Here is a 10,402-nt window from a genome sequence, read left to right as displayed (position 1 = left end):
TATAAATTATGCATAGTCATAGACTTTCTTCTTCCACCTATACACAGAGAGCTATTAAAGATACATGTTTGAGAAAAGATAAACGTTATCTCCAAATTAATACCAAATACATAAGACTTACCACAACTTTTTCTTTATGAGCTTTGACTGTTGCCCCAAACCACTGATTGGTCTTAAACTCAATTGGTTCCCTGGTGCCATTGACCTTAATTTTCCTGTTGTCTGACAAAGAAAGGAGAATTAAGTTGACAACTTATTCTAAGAAGTATTACCCTGTGAATTACAGATACAAGCGAACAGACCAAGAGATATATTAATTATATCATATTTACTGTCATCATCCTATCAGTTTAATATAGGAGTGTTCTACTAACATTTAAGCTTCTCATTGGTCAGAGGAAAATGATTCATTTTTACATGTAAAATTCACATATGAAAATTTAAAATAATTATAGTTAAAGTTCAGAAAACCAACATAAGATGAAAGTTCATATTCTGCATCCTCTCCCCCCCCCTTCCTTCTGCTCAAAGAAGAAAAGAAAAGAAAGAGAGAAAGAAAGACAGAAGGAAAGGAAAGTTGTCCTGGAATTTATGATTGATGAACAGAAATATACAAAAATGAGAAAAATCCCTAAGAACTTCTCATAGGCAGTAGAAATTCTGGTAAAAAAGTCCATGTTCTGCAATTTGTTTTTGTCAAGCAAATGAAATTTCTCAGCATGCATATTCAAGACCCAACACGACAGACAGCAAAGGACTTCGTTTTTAACAGAATTACATGTGTACATACTGTCACAAGAGACAGCTTCCTAATGTTGCTTTATATACACTCTTGCAGATGTCAGCATAAGAGAAGCCATCTGGGCATAGACTCAAGCCAATTATAATGCATTTCAGGTTTTAATAAAAAGCAGACATCCCTTCCTTTCACCCTTAGTTCTCCAAAGTGAACTGATTTCCCATATGTTCATGAGCTATTCTCTTCCCTTACCAGTCATTCCTAATGAACTTCTCAATTTATACACAAGCAGGACATTACTCCTTTCCCCTGCATTCCCTTCTGTTTGTTTCTGGTTCCTATCAGGAAGGACTGCACAAGAATCAATTATTTTTATTCTCTCTAAGTGAAAATAAAGTCATATACTGTCTACCTTAGAACACAGGAAAGTAATGTTATTACATTGTTTAGATTTATATGTATCTTTTACAAACAGAGGGAAAATGCAGCTGATATAACTGTCTCTTTTAAAAAGCCAACACTTCTGCTATTTGGCCAGTTGGCACAGAGATATCTGAATCCTTTTCATGGGTGTTGGGTCACTGGTTACTTCAGCCTGTGATAACCTCACAAATGCTACAGATATAAACATTTAAAAAACCCTTTTTTGGAGAAAAGGGAGATCTCACTGCTGTATTTTTTTTAATAGCAAACAAGAAAGTCAAATGAGAAGGGATCTGTACAAGTTTGAAAAGTCTGAGAAAGTGCCTCCCCTCATAGAAATAATTGTTCCAGTACCATGAAACTGCAGAAGCTAATAAGGAAATCCATGCTCAAAGCACTCATAGGAGAGAGACAAATTTCAGCAATATTTAGATCTTTAAAATTCAAAAAGAATAACTTTAAATAACCCCAGAACTACTGACTTTTAAAATTAATTTCACTTACTTTAGATCTAAACTTGAAGAGCGTGGCAACCAGCAACTTTGACACTGTGTTGTAGGAGCTGCCTGCTTTCACCTGGCTTTTGGCGAGACCACTTTTCATTACTTTTCCCAGTGAGGACCCTCACAACCAGTTCCAATCTTAAAAAGACCTTGATTGCCTACTGGCAAAATATACTCAAATTTGAGAAAAGATTATGTTTTAAAACTGGGACAACTGTTCATGGAATTTATAAAAATCATGACAGAATTTACCAGTAAATCTGCAAGAACTGTAGTCCTCTTTAGTGGCATAAGGTGTACTACGAGCCCCTCATCACGTAGTGTGGGATTTTTGTTATAAAATAATTAGCAAAATATTGCACACTCAAATTAGTAAACAGGTAGCTTCTCCCCCCCGACCCCAGATAAACATCTTGTCACAGAAATTTTTTAATCACATTTGTTCAGGACTCTCACTGGAGCTATGAAATCACCTGCCCACTTCCTGACATTGTGCTTTAAAATACAGTTTAGTCTATATATAAGAAACAAACAGTATTTCAGATTGTTTTTAAAAAAATTTGCTTCCCTGTCTTTATCAAAATGAAGCTACAAGCACAATTAGCCTATGTGACTACATATGGACTGCTACTACTGTGCTCTGTCTGCACTGAATTAGACAGCAAGGTCTGAGCAAGGATACTCATCAATGCCCTAAGCCAGTCACCATGTACACCTTCACGGCATGATCTGCTGCACAGTTTTCATCCGAAAACACACATCTGGGAAGGCCAGATGAACCATGGCCTAAAAAGAACCTGTGCATTTTTATCTGACTACAGAGAGCCAAGGATGACAGGCTTGGAGCAGCTAGGCTCACATAAAAGCTACTTGTTTGTCAGATAGATCACACTCTGGTTTTCAGAAAACAATGAAGCTATTTCTGTCTTTGGCATCCCTCAGAATAGTGCTAAGTGCTTCAAAAAATAACACGTCTGTATTTTGACACTACCACTATAAGACATTACAATTTCTCTCTTGGTGTTATTGATGAGGGCCTGAGGCCTGCATGCTGTCTCTATAGCTATACTTCTGCGATCAACAAAAACTTGGCTTGCAGTCTGGTTGCACACAGATGTCATCATCTCTTCGGGAGGAACATGTCTGGCCCCCTTAAGAACCAACAGTAGTCTATCTTCTATCCTGATACGTGATGCCAACACAAGGAGAGCTTGGCCACAAGCAGCAGCTGGGCCAGGCACATGGCGCTCTGATCAGTGTGCAGTGCTGGCCAGCAGTGCCTGAGCCCCAGCTGGATCACCTCAGAGCCAACCCAGGAGCTGTTCCAGATGGTCAGCAGTCTGGATGACTCGCAGACTAGGCTTAAAAGACAGCTCTGGAGTCACTCTCAGTTGCACTGGCTAAGAAGTACTGCAGGCTAAGGACCAGACAACCAAGAGTATGCAAGAGCAGTAATGTCTGTATTTAGATTTAGGTGCAAAGACAAGTTAAAAAACATTTCAGCAACCCTAAATAATCTCATTTTCTGCTGCAGGAGCCAAAGCTCCTATACTCTGGTGTTACCTTGTAGACCAGCTTAAGGAGCAGTACTGCAGACAGTAAAACACAGTTCTCAAAATCGGTGTTCCTTTCTCTACTGTTTTGGACTTGAGCTACCTGGGGCTACCAAAGGGAAGGAGGCCCCTATAGTATCTGGGCAAGTGGAAAAAAATTGAATCCAGACGGAAAAAAAGCAAACCTATGTAAGAACAACAGTACAGAGATTCATTTCCAGGAACTGAAGCCTGAACCCAGAATAAGTGTAAATGCTAATCCATCATTTGCACATGCCTAAATTTGGCACCTTGGTCTCCTCTCAGCCACTAAGCAAGCACATTATAAACTCTCCTAACAGGCACCCAAGCACTGCTCTCGTAAATATTTCTTTGTTGTATTAATCAGATACTAGAAAATAATTAATTAGAAATTAAGGAGAAATACATATTTGCAGACACTGATAGTGGCTCACTGCATTTCACTTAGTTATTGAAAACTAAAAGTAAAAAGTCAGCATCCTCAGTAATTAGAAAATACTCAAATAAACAAAAGGAAAATCTAATCCAGGCATATGATAGATGTCTAACTCTCTCAGGTCAGTTCTCACACATGAGAAACTTTGAAAAGTATTATTTTCACTCTTGTGTGAAAATAATGCATGTATGTACTGGAATGGGTAAACACAGACAAATACTCAACAGGTGCCTGCTGAAGGCTCTGTTGACTAACCTGTGCCTACTCAGACTGCAGCCAGGATGGCAAATCCCTTTTCAATATCAATTTTCATACATGAATGTATTTAAGATAGCCACATTCATAAATAAATATATGAAACATAAAACCTAATATATACATATATGACATATATTCATGTATACACGTGGAGTGAAGCTGAAGAGTCAGCTCAATCTATGTAATTTTTCAATAAAAGTGTATAAACATAGCAAATATTTATATGAATATGCATAGGTCAAGGAACGCAAACATTTCTCTCACAAGAAGAGAGCATGTGGAATACTATGTACAGTTTTGAGATACCTGTACAAGACTTACAGCTGAAGGAAAAAGCAAAGAAGGATTTAAGATTTAAGGATTTAAGAGCCACGAGCCACTACAACAGTTTACTCAGAGAGGCTGTCACATCTCCATCCTTTGGCAGAACATGGCTACACAAGGCTCCAAGCAACCTACTTCATCTTCGAATTCTGAAGCCCTGCTGCACTGATGGGGTCATGTCTTGCAGGAAGGAAGAGAGAGAAAGAAGTTTGTACAGGCACAGAAGATCCCATATTCTAGAATCAAGGGAGAAGAGGATATGACAGTGATTTCTTTTGATATCATCATCATTACAGTTGGTGTTACAGCTAGAAAGATGATTGTGATGAAAATGGGAAAAGAAACAAATAGGGAAGGAATGCCCACCTATATCCAAAGATCTAGGTTCACAGGAAAGACTGTACAGAGGAAGAGATCCTTCCCCAGAGGCAGTTAGCCCTTAAATGGGGTCTAGGAGAGGTGCAGCCAGGCTCCACCCCTTCTGGTCACACAGCTGAACTGCCTTCAGCTGTGCTCCCATGGCTGCCTCAGCACTTGCCTCAGGTGATCAATCAGTGGTTCAGGCCCTGACTCAGCAGTTTCCATACAATCATCATTAAAAATTCAAATGATAGCACCCATTGCTAACCACAGTAATAGCCACAGGGCCATTGAAATGATGTCTTTAGCAGTGAGGCAGAATACAATTCATAGACCAAAGACAAGCAAGTTGCCTTAAATGTTATCGCTATGGAAAAAAGACTCCACAGTGTTTTGAGACAGTAAGGACATGAAAAATCCCTACACGACGAGGAGAGCTGTCTCTGTTTTTATATTTATCTGATTCTGCAAACATCTATTTTATTTCTGGTTTTGTATCATGCCTTAGATTCTGCTCATGTGAGTTATTTTAATTTGATAGATCGTATCTAAGGAGCTTTATTTAGACTTTCATTCCATGAAGCAAGAAAAAAAGATCAAATCCAACAGGATTTTTTGCCTGAGTACAATCTGATAAAAAACAAATCAAGACTTCAGAGCATGAACTAACACAGCTAAGTGTTTTTTCCCTTCTTTAGATAATGCTGAGATTTATAAAATAAATTGACAAGGGTCCATTATAAATCAGAATGCTACAAGTGAACCATGAGGCTCCAAGATAAGGTCTTTCTGGCATATCCACTGAAATGTGTCAGCATTTAAAACTGCAACAAAATTCTTCCTCAGCGTTTTCTCTTGAGATGTAAAGTTTCTTTAACAACAGGATTCTAAGTTCTCCTCAAAATCTTACCAACTTTACAGTCAATGATTTCCTCATGTAACTAAATCTCATGAGTCCCATAATACATCCTTTCCTTCTACAGTACCTGGGTTCTGTTACCATCAGCTCAACGGCTGGCCAAATTAGCTCACGATTTTAATCAACTGCACATTTGGCTGTGACTGACCTACATTCCCCTTACCTGTTCTTCTTCAGAGTCTGTCCAAATTCTCTCCTGTTAGTTTAGAAAATATAACTTATTTTTCTAAAACTGGTGAAGATGACTGACAGTAAAGGCAGCACTGTAGTGAGCCCTGGAGACTTATGGCAAGTGTTTAAAATTCTGCCCTTGGAGCTAATTTAAAACATGAGAATTTGTTCCAGTTTGTTTAATACTACCATTGAAAATAACCCTTAAAATGAGTTCCTGAAATATGAAGTATGAGTTTTTTTATCAGCTCTCAAATGCAACAGTGTACTTCAGGTGGCATTAAAGTTCGCTCCTGGCTGCAAGATGCTTTGAGTACTTTAGAAGTTCCCCAGTTAATCAGAGAGAGCTTTTTTCATATTGCTCTTCTGCTACCTCTTCTGGCAGCCTTAAGGAAAAGCATCCAGATTAAACACGAGGACGTTGGAGTTGTACCTCAGTGCTAAGCAAAAATGGTTATGGTAAAACTTTTCATAATGGTGAAACTGAAAAGGAGAAGTTAGCTCAGTGTAGATAGGAGAGGAAATCCAGATAATATCTCCTCATTATAATCCTGATGCTTGTTCCCCTGTCCTCTCATCAAGTTTCAAAGAGTATCTCTGCCTTCCATTGCAGTGTAATAAGACAGTTTTATGGAGCAGAGAAACAAGGAAGAGTCCCTGCCCTCCAGTCCGTATTTCCTGGAGTAAGGAAATACTAAAAGCCCTTCCATTATACTTTACATCAGTCCCTTGCTGCAAAGAAATTAGTTAAAGCACCAGCTGTGTTCTAAGGGGCAGTGCTTTCAGCTTCCTCCCAGCCTTGGCTCCAGCACCGAGGTTTCAGGAGCTTTAAGGGACTGCAGAGTCAGTGCTGCATCAGCAGGAAGAAACACAGTTTCTGTTAAAGCCCCTTCTTGGCTGCAGGCCACATCACTGGTCCACTTATACGGCAATGCCCTGCTACGTGACTTGCATATGGATGGATGGACTCAATTCCCAATACATGTCAAAATTTCATCTTCCTTCTTCCTCTGCTCCCTGGCAGAAACAATCTATTACATCAAGAGGACTAATTACTGACGTAAGTTTGCAAGTAGACACCCTCAGTGCTTTGGAAATGTCTGGACTGAATACCCTGAAGAACAAATACAGTGACCTGAGGAGATTAGTGACACTCTGGGAGAATTCCCAGTAGAACAATATCAGTTCAGGCATGAGCTGCAGATGGTCTTGAACCTCTGCTAAGACTGCCATCTTCTCATCACAGTAGTTTAGTCCACAAACGCATCCACATTAGCACAAGCAGCTGTTCATAGCACTCAGACCATCTCGCACATCCTACCATACCAATGGTGCCTCAGAGATGATTTCAGGAATAGTCTTGAGTATTAGTGCTAGCAGTAGGAAACCTTGTTTGTATTTGACTGCTAGAACACAGCACTATGAAGTAATGACAAAGTGTTAAAAATGTATGCATACCTTTCATGGATAATTGACTAAATATTGTGTGTTCCTGTTAGGTATACATTAGCATCCAACACTGCCTAATTCCTCATGCAGTCTTAGTTTCTGAGATAAAAAGGAGTAAGAGAAGTTCACAAGCCGCAGAGATTTGTCTCTTGTCGTTTAAGGTCTACAGGAGACAAAACATAAAGTTTAGTCTCCAGAGTGGTGACAGTGAGGCTGGGGGCACCTTGCCAGTGACTGAGTGAAGCTCCTGCAGTGTCAGATCTCCACTCCACGGGCAGAACCTGAAGTTGTCTTACACCAGTGTTGGGATGGAGGTCCAGCGGGGCTTCACACCTCTATTCTCCCTTCATGGCTCTATGGTACAGAGCTTAAAAAGTTGAAACATTACAGACTATATAATCCATCCTGTCTCAGTGCTTACCATCCTAGTATTAACCTAAGGTAGCCTCAGTTTTCCACAGACGTGTCTATTAACCACTCAGTTCCCTCAAGTCACTCTCTGAAAGAAAAATCTTTCCTCTGTCTAAAGTGATATATACATTCATTCAATAAACATCTTGGAATCAGTAAAAAAAGGGAAAAATATAAATTAGTACAAAGCAACCCCACACCTGTAAAGCCTTGATACTAGGAAATGGCTGGAAACTTGACTGAAGTCACTGCAGAAAATTAGTCATTGCCATCACTTCTTTAATTTAGGAGGAACAGGATATTAATAGCTCTAGGACAAAATATATCAACACATTTGCAAATGATAGAAACCTTGAAATTAGGTCCATTTTCCTTCTGGAAATGTGAAATAATCCATACAATTACATAAGAGTTTCATTAGTTAAGTGCCCACTTACAGACTTGTTTCCACCAGCCAAACATTGGCCCTGTGACATCACAGGATGACTTGCAATGACTGCACACTCAAACGCCTGCAGTCAGCAGCAGAGATGCTCTGCTTGTGAGGTAATTCCAGCCCTGATGCAATCAAAAACACTATTACGTTTTTGGTAGAAGTGTCCCCATTCATCCAACGAACATTTCTGTTTCTGAAGTCAGATGGCTGCTGTTGGCAGGAAAAAGTCCAAATAACATCCAAATGCATTGAATGCTCCCTGCAAAGCATAACTTCGCAGAGAACTCCTACATTTTTGTGTCCAGCCCTCAGAAATAGAAAACATCAAAAACCTTCATGCTCATATTTGAGTTGTGATATTAATTTAGTAGTTTTCAACCATCTGCATTTGTTGATCTCTTGAATTTTTTGGTTATAGTAGAAATTTCACAGTTTCTGTGACTGCAGAAATTTCATGTATCTACATTGGGCTATAAATTGCACAAACCTACTTTTCTTTAACAAATTCTTTAGAAGTCCTCTATTGAACTCTTGTGGTGAACGATACTGATTTAATTGGTTCTTTTTTAATGGTTCATGCTGCCTTTTAAGTGTTACATTACACTTGCCCTTTCTTTCCAGCTCCCCTCAATTTTTACTTCTGATGTTAATTAAAAATGCTGTCAGTGATTCAGAAGTTTTATTTATTTTGCTATGCCTGGTGAATCTAACTGAAAGACCTGACACTGTTTGGTTAGATTCAAGAAAACAGTACTTAAACAAGGAAACTTTGTAAAAAAAATATATCAAAATGAGACTTTCCAGCCTTGAAGCATCCTATGTACCTTTCCTGTTCGAGAAAACCTTCACCACATCCTTCCAAAACTATGAGGCTTGAAGCACTCATCTGTGAAGTTAAAAACCTAGAGCTGAATGCTCAGTCTTTTAACAATTAGTTGGAGTTGTTGCTTTTGCAGAAAGGGTTGTCTTCTGGTTAAGGCACTAAGGAAGATGAAAAGTCAGGTGTCTATCCAGAGGATACAAAATGCCTCACGTAGCCTGAGGGAACAACGCTTTGGAGATGCTGAGGTCTCTACCCTCTCAATCATGTGGGACAGCACAAAGCCATGTAGCTGTTCTTGGGGAGCTGGACTAGATGACCTTTAAGGGTCCTTTCCAACTCTAACCATCCTATGATTCTGTGATGCTAACTCAAACTGCTAGTGTCTCTATTCAAATACAACATCTGCAAATAAGAGTATGGAGTTGCCCTAAGCCTCTTCAATGAACTTTTCTGGAGTTTCCCACAGGAAAGCCAGATGTCATTCTGCTTTTCATCATCAGATTTTCATTCGTTTTTCAAAACTCCCCTTTAAAAAGCAATGGGATTTTCACTTGTTCTGAAAGTTTTCTATTCAAATCTACAAGTAATTTGTGTAGATAATATATTCATCTTCTGGTACATGAACTATCTACCCATTAGATGGAAAAAAAAGGAATATTTGCTCTACTAATTTTATTAATATTACAATAAAGATATGGAAGGCATTCTATGTCCATACATTCCCATTTACTCGTAAGTTATGATCTACATCATATTACACACCCAAGTAGCCACATGCACATCAAATACTGCATCCAGAGCAGGAGCCCTGAGTGTGTTAGAAGAATGTCCAGACGTGAGGGGAGTCTTGAGTGGGGTTTGTAGTGACGAACAGAGCCCTGGGACATGTGGCTGGCTGGGGGTGGAACGGGTGAAGAACTGTATTTACTTGCTGCACTTAAGCTCTTCTAATTTAATTTGTGCTCTTAGAAAAAGGCTCTAGTGTATGGCATTTAAGTGCACCATAAGCGCTAAGATTAAATATAATCTAAAGAATCATAACTTTTGTTTAACAGCTAAACTGTCAAACTTTGCCTAAATGAAACCAATCCATTTTTATGTCCCTGGGAATGCTCAGCTTAAATTATTTTCAAGACTTACAAAGAGACAACAGAAAACATAAACAGCCTGACTTGCTTAAAACGTGTGTTCTCCCTAATTAAATAAGAAACATCTGTCTTGGGTTTCTGGAAGTGGCTACGATCTACCCACTCCGAGCCTAAACCAGCCCGCATCCAGCTCGAGCCGCTCTAGAGGAGAACCCTCGCTGTCTGCGAGGAGCTGAGCAAGCAGCGGTTCCCGGGTCGCTCCATCCGTCCCAGCCATACGAGCAGCGGTCTGAGCGGCCGCGCGATGCCCGCACCCTGCCCCGCAGAGCACTTACTGGTGTTATCGAAGGGGATCTGCCTGCAGCGCGCGGCCGGCCAGCCGCAGTGGTACACCGCTCCTCCTTCCACGATGTCCGGCTGCGTGGTGTTGGCTCGGGGAGCTCCCACCAGGACGCTGACCCTGCGGAGCACGCTCGCGAATCACCGGC

This window comes from Meleagris gallopavo, chromosome 6 (assembly GCF_000146605.3).
Source record: "Meleagris gallopavo isolate NT-WF06-2002-E0010 breed Aviagen turkey brand Nicholas breeding stock chromosome 6, Turkey_5.1, whole genome shotgun sequence".
NCBI classification, from domain to species: domain Eukaryota; kingdom Metazoa; phylum Chordata; class Aves; order Galliformes; family Phasianidae; genus Meleagris; species Meleagris gallopavo.
This window is presented reverse-complemented; position numbering follows the sequence as displayed.